The following is a 13,736-nucleotide window of genomic DNA, read 5'->3' as shown; positions in this document are numbered from 1 at the left end:
CGTCTAGTTGTGTTGGAATTGCTGGGGTTTCGATCACCAAGAGGCTAATCCGCCGGCTTGGTTATCGATCTCTTGTTTCTTGCCCTAAGATGCCACCGGGTCGTCCCCTTATATACACGGGTTGACGCCTGGCGGCCTACAGAGTCCCGGCCGGTTCATAAAACGTGTCCGGCTCGGTGACTTCTTTGTATGCCTTTCTTTACAAGTCTTTCTACGGCGGTTTACAATATTGGGCCTTAAGCCGCCTCTGGCTTAAGCCTTCTACAAGTCTTAATAAACTATAGCCTTAAATACTATTGGGCTTCTTTTGTAACCCGTCGTTGGGGTTGACCCGGCCTCTCCTGGGCGGGTCTTACCTAGTAGCTATATTCCCAACACAATCTGTGCTAAATTCTCCGCATGCTTATAATCAAAATAAAGCTTTTACCAAACATATCGTTGATGCTTTAATGCAATCTTATGAAGAAAAGCTTGAATTAGAAGTTTCTGTTCCTAGAAAACTTCATGATGAGTGGGAACCTACTACTAAAATTAAAATTAAAGATCATGAATGTTATGCTTTATGTGATTTGGGTGCTAGTATTTCCACGATTCCAAAAACTTTGTGTGATGTGTTATGTTTCCGTGAATTTGATGATTGTTCTGTCCATTTGCATCTTGCGGATTCCACTATTAAGAAACCTATGGGAAGGATTAATGATGTCCTTATTGTTGCAAATAGGAATTATGTGACCGTAGATTTCATTGTTCTTGATATTGATTGCAATCCTTCATATCCTATTATTCTTGCTACACCTTTCCTTAGAACGATTGGTGCAATTATTGATATGAAAGAAGGGAATATTAGATTCCAATTTCCTTTAAGGAAGGGCATGGAACACTTTCCTAGAAGGAAAATTAAATTACCTTATGAATCTATTATGAGAGCCACTTATGGATTGCATACCAAAGATGATAATACCTAGATCTATTCTTGCTTTTATGCCTAGCTAGGGGCGTTAAACGATAGTGCTTGTTGGGAGGCAACCCAATTTTATTTTTGTTCCTTGATTTTTGGTTCTGTTTAGTAATAAATAATTCATCTAGCCTCTGTTTAGATGTGGTTTATGCTTTTAATTAGTGTTTGTGCCAAGTAGAACCTTTGGGAAGACTTGGGGGAAGTTTTAGTGATCTTGCTGTAAAAAACAGAAACTTTGGCACTCACGAGATTTGCTACCATTTTTTACTGGAGAGTGCGATTAGGTTGATTATTTTTTGCAGATGATTAATAGATAAATTCCTCATGTCCAGCAATTTATTTCAGAATTTTTGGGGTTACATAAGTATTTGAAACCTACAGATTACTATAGACTGTTCTGTTTTTTGACAGATTCTATTTTTCGTGTGTTGTTTGCTTATTTTGATGAATCTATGGGTAGTGAAATAGTTTATAAACCATAGAGAAGTTGGAATACAGTAGGTTTAACACCAATATAAATAAAGAATGAGTTCATTACATGACCTTGAAGTGGTCTTTTGTTTTCTTTCGTTAACGGAGCTCATGAGATTTTCTACTTTAAATTTTGTGTTGTGAAGTTTTCAAGTTTTGGGTAAAGATTTGATGGATTATGGAACAAGGAGTGGCAAGAGCCTAAGCTCGGGGATGGCCATGGCACCCCCAAGATAATCTAAGGACACCTAAAAGCCAAATCTTGGGGATGCCCCGGAAGGCATCCACTCTTTTCGTCTACTTCTATCGGTAACTTTACTTGGAGCTATATTTTATTCACCACATGATATGTGTTTTGCTTGGAGTGTCTTGTATGATTTGAGTCTTTGCTTTTTAGTTTACCACAATCATCCTTTCTGTACACACCTTTTGGGAGACACACACATGAATTGGAATTTATTAGAATACTCTATGTGCTTCACTTATATCTTTTGAGCTAGATAATTTTGCTCTAGTGCTTCACTTATATATTTTTAGAGCACGGTGGTGGTTTTATTTTATAGAAATTATTGATATCTCATGCTTCACTTATATTATTTTGAGAGTCTTTTAGAACAGCATGGTAATTTTCTTTGGTTATAAAATTAGTCCTAATATGATAGGCATCCAAGATGGGCATAATAAAAACTATCATAAAAAGTGCATTGGATACTATGAGAAGTTTGATACTTGATGATTGTTTTGAGATATGAAGATGGTGATATTAGAGTCATGCTAGCTGAGTAGTTGTGAATTTGAGAAATACTTGTGTTAAAGTTTGTGATTCCCGTAGCATGCACGTATGGTGAACCGATATGTGATGAAGTCGGAGCATGATTTATTTATTGGTTGTCTTCCTTATGAGTGGCGGTTGGGGACGAGCGATGGTCTTTTCCTACCAATCAATACCCCTAGGAGCATGCGCGTAGTACTTTCTTTCGAAAAATAATAAAATTTTCCAATAAGTATGTGAGTTCTTTATGACTAATGTTGAGTCCATGGATTATACGCACTCTCACCCTTCCATCATTGCTAGCCTCTTCGGTACCGTGCATTGCCCTTTCTCACCTTGAGAGTTGGTGCAACTTCCGCGCAACTTTCGCCGGTACCTTAAACCCACCATATACCTTCCTCAAAACAGCCACCATACCTACCTATTGTGGCATTTCCATAGCCATTCCGAGATATATTGCCATGCAACTTTCCACTGTTACGTTTATTATGACATGCTTCATCATTGTCATATTGCTTTGCATGATCATGTAGTTGACATCGTATTTGTGGCAAAGCCACCTTTATAATTCTCATGAGTCATTGCACATCCCGGTACGCCACCGGAGGCATTCACATAGAGTCATATTTTGTTCTAAGAATTGAGTTGTAATTTTTGAGTTGTAAGTAAATAAAGTGTGATGATCATCATTATTAGAGCATTGTCCCATGTGAGGAAAGGATGATGGAGACTATGATTCCCCCACAAGTCGAGATGAGACTCCGGACGAAAAAAAAGAGAGAAAAAAGGAGGCCATAAAAAAGGAGGAAAGGCCCAAATAAATAAATAAATATGAGAGAAAAAGAGAGAAGGGACAATGTTACTATCCTTTTACCACACTTGTGCTTCAAAGTAGCACCATGATCTTCATGATAGAGAGTCTCCTATATTGTCACTTTCATATACTAGTGGGAATTTTACATTATAGAACTTGGCTTGTATATTCCAATGATGGGCTTCCTCAAAATGCCCTAGGTCTTCGTGAGCAAGCAAGTTGGATGCACACTCACTTAGTTTCTTTGGTTGAGCTTTCATACACTTATAGCTCTAGTGCATCCGTTGCATGGAAATCCCTACTCACTCACATTGATATCTATTGATGGGCATCTCCATAGCCCGTTGATACGCCTAGTTGATGTGAGACTATCTTCTCCTTTTTGTCTTCTCCACAACCACCATTCTATTCCACATATAGTGCTATGTCCATGGCTCACGCTCATGTATTGCGTGAAGATTGAAAAAGTTTGAGAACATCAAAAGTATGAAACAATTGCTTGGCTTTTCATCGGGGTTGTGCATGATTTAAATATTTTGTGTGGTGAAGATAGAGCATAGCCAGACTATATGATTTTGTAGGCATAACTTTCTTTGGCCATGTTATTTTGAGAAGACATAATTGCTTAGTTAGTGTGCTTGAAGTATTATTATTTTTATGTCAATATTAAACTTTTGTCTTGAATCTTTCGGATCTGAACATTCATGCCACAATAAAGAAAATTACATTGAGAATTATGCTAGGTAGCATTCCACATCAAAAATTCTGTTTTTATCATTTACCTACTCGAGGACGAGCATGAATTAAGCTTGGGGATGCTTGATATGTCTCCAACGTATATATAATTTTTTATTGTTCCATGCTATTATATTATTTGTTTTGAATGTTAATGGGCTTATTTATATAGTTTTATATTATTTTTGGGACTAACCTACTAACCCAAGGCCCAGTGCAAATTGCTGTTTTTTTGCCTATTTCAGTGTTTCACAGAAAAGGAATATCAAACGGAATCCAAACGGAATGAAACCTTCGGGAGAGTTATTTTTGGAACAAACGTGATCCAGGGGACTTGGAGTAGACGTTAGGAAATCAACGAGGAGGCCACGAGGTAGGGAGGCACGAAACCCTATTTCCACCGCCGCAAACTTCTGCACCCAAGAGATCCCATCTTGGGGCCTTTTTCGGAGCTCCGGCGAAGGGGGAATCGATCATGGAGGGCTTCTACATCAACACCATAGCCTCTCCGATGACCCGTGAGTAGTTTACCATAGACCTTTGGGTCCATAGTTATTAGCTAGATGGCTTCTTCTCTCTCTTTGGATCTCAATACAATGTTATCCTCGATCTTCTTGGAAATCTATTTGATGTAACTCTTTTTGCGGTGTGTTTGTCGAGAACCGATGAATTGTGGGTTTATGATCAAGTTTATCTATGGAAAATATTTGATTCTTCTCTGAAATATTTTATGTATGATTGGTTATCTTTGCAAGTCTCTTCGAATTATTAGTTTGGTTTGGCCTACTAGATTGATGTTTCTTGCAATGGGAGAAGTGCTTAGCTTTGGGTTCAATCTTGCGGTGTCCTTTCTCAGTGACAGCAGGGGCAGCAAGACACGTATTGTATTGGTGCCATCGAGGATAAAAAGATGGGGTTTATATCATATTGCTTGAGTTTATCCCTCTACATCATGTCATCTTGCCTAATGCGTTACTCTGTTCTTATGAACTTAATACTCTAGATGCATGCTGGATAGCGGTCGATGTGTGGAATAATAGTAGTAGATGCAGAATCATTTCGGTCTACTTGTCGCGGACGTGATGCCTATATACATGATCATTCCTAGATATTCTCATAATTATTCGCTTTTCTATCAATTGCTCGACAGTAATTTGTTCACCCACCGTAATACTTATGCTATCTTGAGAGAAGCCACTAGTGAAACCTATGGCCCCCGGGTCTACCTTTTATCATATAAGTTTCCAATCTATTTTATTTTGCAATCTTTACTTTCAATCTATATCATAAAAATACCAAAAATATTTATCTTATTATTGTTATCTCTATTAGATCTCATTCTCGTAAGTGACCGTGAAGGGATTGACAACCCCTTTATCACGTTGGTTGCAAGGTTCTTATTTGTTTGTGTAGGTACGAGGGACTTGTGTGTAGTCTCGTACTGGATTGATACCTTGGTTCTAAAAAACTGAGGGAAATACTTACGCTACTTTGCTGCATCACCCTTTCCTCTTCAAGGGAAAACCAACGCAGTGCTCAAGAGGTAGCAGCATCTTGGCCACAAGAATAGCAAGCATCAAGTTCGTCAAAAAGGGATATTTCAAACGAATCAACGGGTTCATAGCAATTATCATGGAATTCATACTTCGGAAAGAACTAAGGGACATTAAATAATGTATGAGTTGGAGAGTTACTCTCATTAGAAGGTGGGCACGGGTAGCTAATCCGATCTTCCTCCTTTTGTTCTTCACTCTCCTCATCATCTTTTTCATCCAATGAGCTCACAGTTTCATCAATTTCTTCTTCCATAGACTCCTGCAAAATATTAGTCTCTTCTCGGACAGCGGAGACTTTCTCAATAAATTCATCAATATCATAATTGTATTTATAATTCTCATAGCAATATTTAAGGATAGCTGAATTTTTAGGTCTATAAACTGAATCATCAAAACCTTCAAACTCTTTAAACAAAGATTCAAGTTCACAAGCACCCTTAAAAGCAACAAATTCTTCTATTCGTTCCACATCATAGTAATCATATATACAATTAGCATAAGAAGCTAAGGTTTCACTATCATTAAATTTGCATGAAAAGGGAAGGTGTGGAGCCTTCATCCTAGAGCAACAAGTATAATCATATCTCAAGCATAGTTGCCGAGCATACCAATGCAACATATGAATTTGATCCCATAATAGTTTCCCGTTTTGAGTCAAGCGATAATCCCTAAAGTATTCACGTTGATCCAACGTGTCTCCCATTACATAATTGAATGGGGTTTTCTCACGATTATTAAAGTAGTGCATAATGTCTTTCACATAATGAGCATCGAAGGTTTTAGGAGGTTCCCCATCTCCATGAGTAACAAGTAAACCTAGTTTTTTTGGTATTTCGTGTTCCATATCCATAACTAAAGATAGAGAACAACTTAGAATAGAAAATAAAAATTACTTAGTGATAAAGCAAACAAGCACGCACGAGAATATTCACCCCACGCTATTGCTCCCCGGCAACGGCGCCAGAAAAAGGTCTTGACAATCCACGGGTATAGGGGATCAATTGTAGCCTCTTTCGATAAGTAAGAGTGTCGAACCCAACGAAGAGCTAAAGGTAGAACAAATATTCCCTCAAGTTCTATCAACCACCGATACAACTCTACGCACGCTTAAGGTTCGCTCTACCTAGAACAAGCATGAAACTAGAAGTACTTTGTAGGTGTTGTTGGATAGGTTTGCAAGATAATAAAGAGCATGTAAATGAAAGCTAAGGGCTGTTTAGATAAAGACACAACTAAGTTAGTTTCAGTAGAGAGCTTTTTGTCACGAGAAAGTTATTTGTCCCTAGACAATCGACAACTAGACCGGTAATCATTATTGCAATTTTATTTGAGGGAGAGGCATAAGCTAACATACTTTATCTTCTTGGATCATATGCACTTATGATTGGAACTCTAGTAAGCATCCGCGTCTACTAAAGATCATTAAGGTAAACCCAACCATAGCATTATAAGGCATCAAGTCCTCTTTACTCCCATACGCAAACAACGGGTCTATGCTTCTGTCACTCACGCCACCCACCATAAGCAAATCATGAACATATTGCAAACCCTACAGCAGTGATCCCTCACGCTTGCTTGACAGAGAGAGCACCATAGGACAGCACCAATAATAAAACATGCAACTTAAACCAATCACGATCATCAATTAACCCATAGGACAAAACGGATCTACTCAAACATCATAAGATAGCCATACATCATTGGGAAATAATATATGGCGTTGAGCACCATGTTTAAGTAGAGACTACAGCGGGTAAAAGAGGGGTTACACCGCTACATAGAGGGGGAAAGAGTTGGTGATGATGGCGGTGAAGTTGTTGGTGTAGATCGTTGTCGCCATGATGGCCCCGGCGGTGTTCCGGCTCCACCGGGAGAGAGGGGGAGAGAGCCCCCCTTCTTCTTCTTCCTTGACCTTCCCCCTAGATGGGAGAAGGGTCCCCCTCTGGTCCATGGCCTCCATGGCAGCGGAGGGGAGAGAGCCCCTTCGAGATTGGATCCCTCTCTCTCTGTTTCCTTCTGTTTCTGCGCTCCCTGATTCTGCCCTTTCACCGTTTCTTAAATTCCCGGAGATCCATAACTCCGATTAGGCTGAAATTTTGACACGATTTTTATCCGGATATTGGCTTTCTTGCGACGAAAGAAGGGCACCAACCGCCTTACGGAGTGGCCACGAGGGCCCAGGGCGCGCCCCTCACCCTTGTGGGCCCCTCGGGCATCGTCTCGCGTTGATTCCACTTCCCAAAATTCACATATATTCCAAAAAAAATCTCTGTACGTTTTTATCCCGTTTGGACTCCGTTTGATATGGATCTTCTGTGAAACAAAAAACATGCAACAAACATGAACTGGCACTAGACACTGGATCAATATGTTAGTCCCAAAAATAGTATAAAAAGTTGGCAAAAGTATGTAAAAGTTGTAGAATATTGGCATGGAACAATAAAAAATTATAGATACGACGGAGACGTATCAGTACCATTGCAACATCGAAGGTCTCATGGAGCTTAATGCCGAAGTGCCGATCTTCTTCCAGGTGAGGCATGTCGCACAGACCTCGGTCGTCATTGCACCAGTCGCACTCCTCCGGGAGACTTTCGTCGTCCGATGTCGACATTTTCTATGTTCATAATTCAAAGATTAAACTTGTACAATTAAATATATGTACTACAAAAACTAAATTAGATCATTATTATTCATCACAGGTTGACTGTCGGTCTGCCGAGTCTTCTCTTGAAAACTCTCAGCTCAAGTGGTGTATATATTCGACCCCCACGATATTTCCTACATATTCTAGCACAAGTCATGCCAAAATTCACGAAAAAAGACCTTTGCTAAAAAAGGACATATCGAGCGCTTGAAATTTGCCGAAACGGAAATTAATAAACACTCCGGCAAAATATAGGCCACTCGGAGGTGTAACCTGCAAACATGACCGACCACTTGGGCAAGCACATATCCTATTTGAGCAACACAAGATATACATGTTTTTATCTACATAATATGAGCATTCAAACTTCATGGTTATTGCATTTCCATGGTTGAAAATATGAACAAAAACATTTCAAAATATCTTATAGGACTCATATTGACATGGATTTGGCTGGTCTCACCTCGAGGTCGGAGGTGGTCGGTGATGGGGACGACGGCGGGGGTGATGGAGGGGATCCTTGATTTCTGCAAAAACGAAAACCCTATAAGTTATCGGCTAATAAAATGCAAATGCCTTGCATAGTGGGGTCCAATGTGAGCATTCAAAATAGAAGTGCTTCTCCAATTTGAGCATTCAATAAGCAAAACCAAATCGTAAAATAAATAAGTATTCAAATTTGCATGCATTCAATAAGCAAAACTAAATCATCTCTTGCGTCCGTACATCGGCGAATATTATCACTAATACATCCCGAATAGTACCATACATATAACATCACTAATACATCTAAAACCCTAGCGAACGATGGGTATCGGTGCGGGCGGTGGACACTCAAAGAGAAGGAACCATCACAGGATCATAGCTCCAGTGAGATCCCTGAAGAACCTGTCAGGTATTGGAGAACCTGCCCTCCAACGCAACCATTTAGCGACGGACGTGCTCGTCCTCCTCGCTGACATGGTGACGTACCACCTCCGCGGGGTCCTCAAGCCTTCGCACTGTCACTAGCCCACGCGACCGCCACCAAAGAAGGTTCGGGTCAATGACGGGCTGGCTCCTCACCAAGCTACGCCCTCCGGAAGGTAGCACCTCCCAGTACCAGCCCGGAGGAGCCCAGTCCCTGACATGTCCCCTCGGATCAAGCAGGTGTCCTTTACCGAGTCGACAACGAGGATGCGGGATAGGCATCGTCGACGTTGATGCGGCAATAATTGCTTTAACTAAAAAAATAACAACAAATGTGACATGTTCAAAATATGACATGTCCACTTCAAAACGAATCAACCTAGAATACTGTTAAATACACCTAAAAATAAACTAGTTCTATTAATTTTCTTACTAAAAATAAACTAGTTCTGTAGTAAAATTTTAATTAGATCATCAAATCCCATATACCTAAATTTTCTTACTAAAAACAAACTAGTTCTATTAATTCGACTAAACTCTTACTATAAATAAAAATAAACTAGTTCTTACTAAAAATAAACTAGTTCAACTAGTTCTATTAATTTTCTTACTAATTTTATTAAACACTTACTAAAAAACAGTAAAAAACTAATTAAGCATCTACAACTAATGCCCTATTAGATGAACCCTACCTAGGTACTTAAGCATCTACAACTACTTAAGCACCCATCGATGAACCCTAGGAATCTGTCCTAAAAACTAATTAAGCATCTACAACTACTGCCTGAATTAACATCTAATTTACAATTAAGCATCTACATCTACTGCCCTAATTAGCATCTAATTTGATGAACCCTAGGAACCCTAGCTAGGCAGAGGTAGGGGAGGAGGAGGAGGAGGTGTAGGCGTGCTCACCTGGGGCACCGGCGGAGTCAGGGAGCGGCTGAGGAAGGGGCAGGCGGCGTCAAGGTCGGGTCGGGGCTCAGGCGCGTGGCGGAGGGCGGCGTCGAGGGCGTGCAGAGGGCGACGGGAGAGCGCGCGGCGGCCGACAGCGATGCAGGGCGACGACGGCGGCGACAACAGACAAATTGGATTTGGGGGAAGTGGCCTTGGCGAAGAACCGCGTGGTTAAGTCAAAAATAGCAGTAGCGCGTTCCAGAAAAAGCGCTACTGCTACATTAGCTATAGCTAACTTAGCTATAGCGCTGGCCGCCTAAACGCGCTACTGCTAAGTTAGCTATAGCGCTTGTCCTGAAAGCACGCTGTTGCTACATCTTTCTTCTTTATTTTTCTTTTTCATTTATTTTTCTTCACATTTTCTATTTTCCTTCCCCTTTTTCTATTTCTTTCATTTTCATTTACTTTTCTATATGTTTTTTATTTTATTTTTCTTTTATTAGCAGTAGCGCTTTCTGCGTAAAACACGCTGCTACAACAACTTTAGCAGCAACACGCTTTTCCTAAGCTTGCTACTACTATTGGTAGCCTGACGATAACAGTAGGGGGATTGTAATTGTAGCGCTTCTTTCCTCAGACGCGCTACTGCTATAAACTTAGCTGCAGCGCGTTTGTTCGCCATGCACTAGTGGTAAGTAGTAGTAGCGCTTCTTTTTGACACGCGCTACTGGTAAGATTCTGTGTATAAGGTTTTCCCTAGTAGTGTTGCCGCTCCAACCCCAATACACGCTCCGGTGAGCCATCGCCAACGGTCCGGCCCTATTTCTTTTAGTTGCAGATTTTAGTGTAGTATTGTTGTAATTTTAGTTTAGAATCTAGTCTAATGTAGATGTAAGTTTTAGTATAGTGTAGTGCAGTTGTACTTTTAGTTTAGAATTTAGTGTAGTATTGTTTCAGATTTTAGTTTAGAATTTAGTGTAGCGTAGTTGTAGATTTTAGGGTTGTGTAGTTGCTATTTTAATTTAGAATTTTATAGTTGTAGATTATATTTTTAGTGTAGTTGTACAAGTTTTGTTGTCATTTTTTATTTGTAGATTATGGAGTGTTAGTGTAGTGTAGAATTTTCGTGTAGCGTAGTTATTGATTTTAGTATAGTTGTAGAACTTTATTGTAGTGTAGTTGTAGATTTTGTTGTCGGATTTTTAGTTGTACATTGTGGATTGTAGGTTTTGCAGATACTTGTGTCGTCAATATGTCCAATTTGTAGGCAAGCTCATGGTGATTTTTTTGGTAATTATATGGTTCAATCTTTTACTAAATTGCTAGGTATTGGCACCATCACAGACATCAACGAAATTTCATGGTGTGCGATAGAAGGGGAATACGTGGTATGTGACCATTACAAAGGACAATGTGGTCCAGTGGGATACCCCGGAGCTAGTGGCGCGCGCCTACGTTGCCAAGGCCATTGAGCTCTTCAAGGATGGGGCACGTGTGAATTTCCTTGAGGAACGTAAGTATGTGCAACCAAGCCTGAGGAGAAGGAGAACCTCCAGGCCGAGATGCAGTTCTTCGACCCCATGATGAGGTATCTCGGGATAGATTCTCAACTCGTGGAGATCAAGAAGATGATGTTGTTTCAGTTTGAAGTCAGGACGAAGGCAAAGGAGGATCCCATAGGTTGGGATGACTTTATGAGGGGAGATGAGCAAGGACGCATAGGTCCACTAGGGACGACCACGAGGCTGACCCCTCCGGTGTGGAGGCTGAGGACTACTAGGCTCCACGACTTGAGAGGGTGACTCTCGGCCTAGCTAGTTATATGGGTAGCGCTAGTGTATGAACTGTTTAATTTATGCATGTTTTATCTCTACTCCTAATGGAGCAGTTGGTAGGATTGCGTCCACGGTTTATTTTCGTCTGGTTATATTTCGTCTGGTTTATTTTCGTCCGGTTTATTTTCGTCTCATATCCCACCACCATATCTCCTCACATTGATTTTTTTACCCTCACAATAAAAACTTTCCTAACTTTTCCAAAGTTTCCTAACTAGACACGTTATAAACGGGCATGTACCGATAGCACGTTATCAATTAATAAAATTTTGTTTTATGACAATCAATTCCAAACCCTAATTTTCCTAATGCATCGATCTTTGCCTTCTTTAAGTAGTTATTTTGATAGGGAGGGTTTAGCCACGAAAATCATCCCTCCATCGTCGGCTGCATCCCTCACCCACGTCGCTGTTGCAGGATCTTCATCCGTCATCCTGAGCAATTGGGGCGGCGATGCGGGCGAGCTTCACGATAGTGGGGAGGACCAGGCCGCGGTGAAGGCAGGTCATGCGCTCCTCACGCTCCACGAACGGAACCTGCGCACGGAGGCGGTAGCGCGGGGTGGCAGCCGGCAATGAGGCGGCCGCGCTACGTGACGAGCTACGGGTCCCCCTTTGTGATGTTTTGGCATCGCTCCTTCATCGCACATCCTCAGGTTCCTCTTGCCCTTCCCTTCCTCTGTCCTCCTCTCCCATCTCTATGCTTTCACGTGCATCCAATTTTGATTCCTCGTGTGATATATACCAAACATAGGTACGTCAATTCACTTCCTTCCCTTCCCTTCGTCCCTCGGTCCCATGCTCGTGGCGCTGAAGTGGTGGCAACAGGCGATGGCGGTGGTGTCGCTGATGGCGGCGAGGACAGCATGTGGCAGCTCCCGAAGCATGAACACGACCGCACCTCGGGCCTGCCGTCTGCCAAGATATGGGTGAGTTCTCGTGCTGCCAACCATAAACCCTCATGTCCTACAAATTCCTCAAACCCTACCGTCTTGATCCCGTCCACGCTCTGATCCAAAGGACGATGCAGCTCTGGCCGATTGACAATGGAGGTTTGGGATCCTTCCTCTCAGCACCCACTCCTGGAAGAATCAGCGGTGCGCCACGCCGATTGAACCCCGTCGAGATCACTCGCCAAGATTGCTATTCTGAAGTTTATTGTAAAGAAAGTGAAGAGTGAGACAGGATCCGTTTATTTTCAACCGGTTTATTTTCAACCGGTTTATTTCCATCAAATTACCCCCACCCCCACGCCCACCCACCGAAACGCGCTCAGCGAACCGGGGAGAGATCCATTGATTTGGCTAAGGTAGGAAAGAATCTATTATTTGTTTGCTAAAGCAAATTGCATTAATGGGAGAGATCCGTTGATTTGGCTAAGGTAGGAAAGAATCTATTATTTGTTTGCTAAAGCAAATTGCATTAATGAAAGAGATCCGTTGATTTGGCTAAGATAGGCAAGAATCTATTATTTGTTTTCTAAAGAAAAATGCATTAATGAGAGAGATTTGTTGATTTGGCTAAGATAGGCGGTTTTGAGTAAAGTTATCTTTACTGTAGACATATAATGACAATTAATCAAGTATCAACATCTTTGCATGCTTATTGTGTGGAATGTGTGTCCCAATGTTGACAGAAGGTATAAAAAGATTGTCTTGGAATTATTATTGTCTTGGGAAGATATTGCCCTGAATTCTCATTTCTCATCAGAAATTTAGTATCCATTTTCGTTGATCTTATTTGCAACATGTACAAGTCAGTAATAATCTAAGGGGGTGCCCTACCGGAGAAGATTATGATAGTTGGACAAGAAACTTGGTACTGTCGTGTAAGGTAAAGGTAGGAGAAATAGGAGATAAAAGCATGCATGGTGGGAGAAGGAAGTCGAATGTCGCGTGGTAGCTCAGACATGGAGTGTGGAAGAAAGACAATGACGAGATGTATGTATCCACTAGATCATGACCATGAGATATCATCCCATAGAAATGACCTTTGACTCTCATGTCACATGAATTTTCTCTTTGTATATATATATTTGTTAATCCGTGGCAACGCACGGACACTTAGCTAGTATATTTGAAGTTTTGAACTATGTGCATGATTTGTAGAACTGCTTAATTACTAGAATGTGTAAAATATCTAA

General features: G+C 41.0%; 1 long non-coding RNA gene across 1 annotated transcript; it reads left to right on the top strand.

Moving 5' to 3' along the window:
• The first annotated feature begins 11,963 nt into the window (after window positions 1-11,963).
• LOC123154980 (uncharacterized) lies at window positions 11,964-12,842 on the top strand. Its single transcript, XR_006477146.1, has 3 exons — window positions 11,964-12,249; window positions 12,422-12,522; window positions 12,624-12,842. It is a non-coding gene; the product is annotated as an uncharacterized lncRNA (long non-coding RNA).
• Window positions 12,843-13,736: the final 894 nt, after the last annotated feature.

Source organism: Triticum aestivum, chromosome 7A, assembly GCF_018294505.1.
Source record: "Triticum aestivum cultivar Chinese Spring chromosome 7A, IWGSC CS RefSeq v2.1, whole genome shotgun sequence".
Classification (NCBI taxonomy): domain Eukaryota; kingdom Viridiplantae; phylum Streptophyta; class Magnoliopsida; order Poales; family Poaceae; genus Triticum; species Triticum aestivum.
The sequence above is the reverse complement of the archived record's forward strand: the minus strand, read 5'-3'. Positions and strand labels throughout refer to the sequence as shown.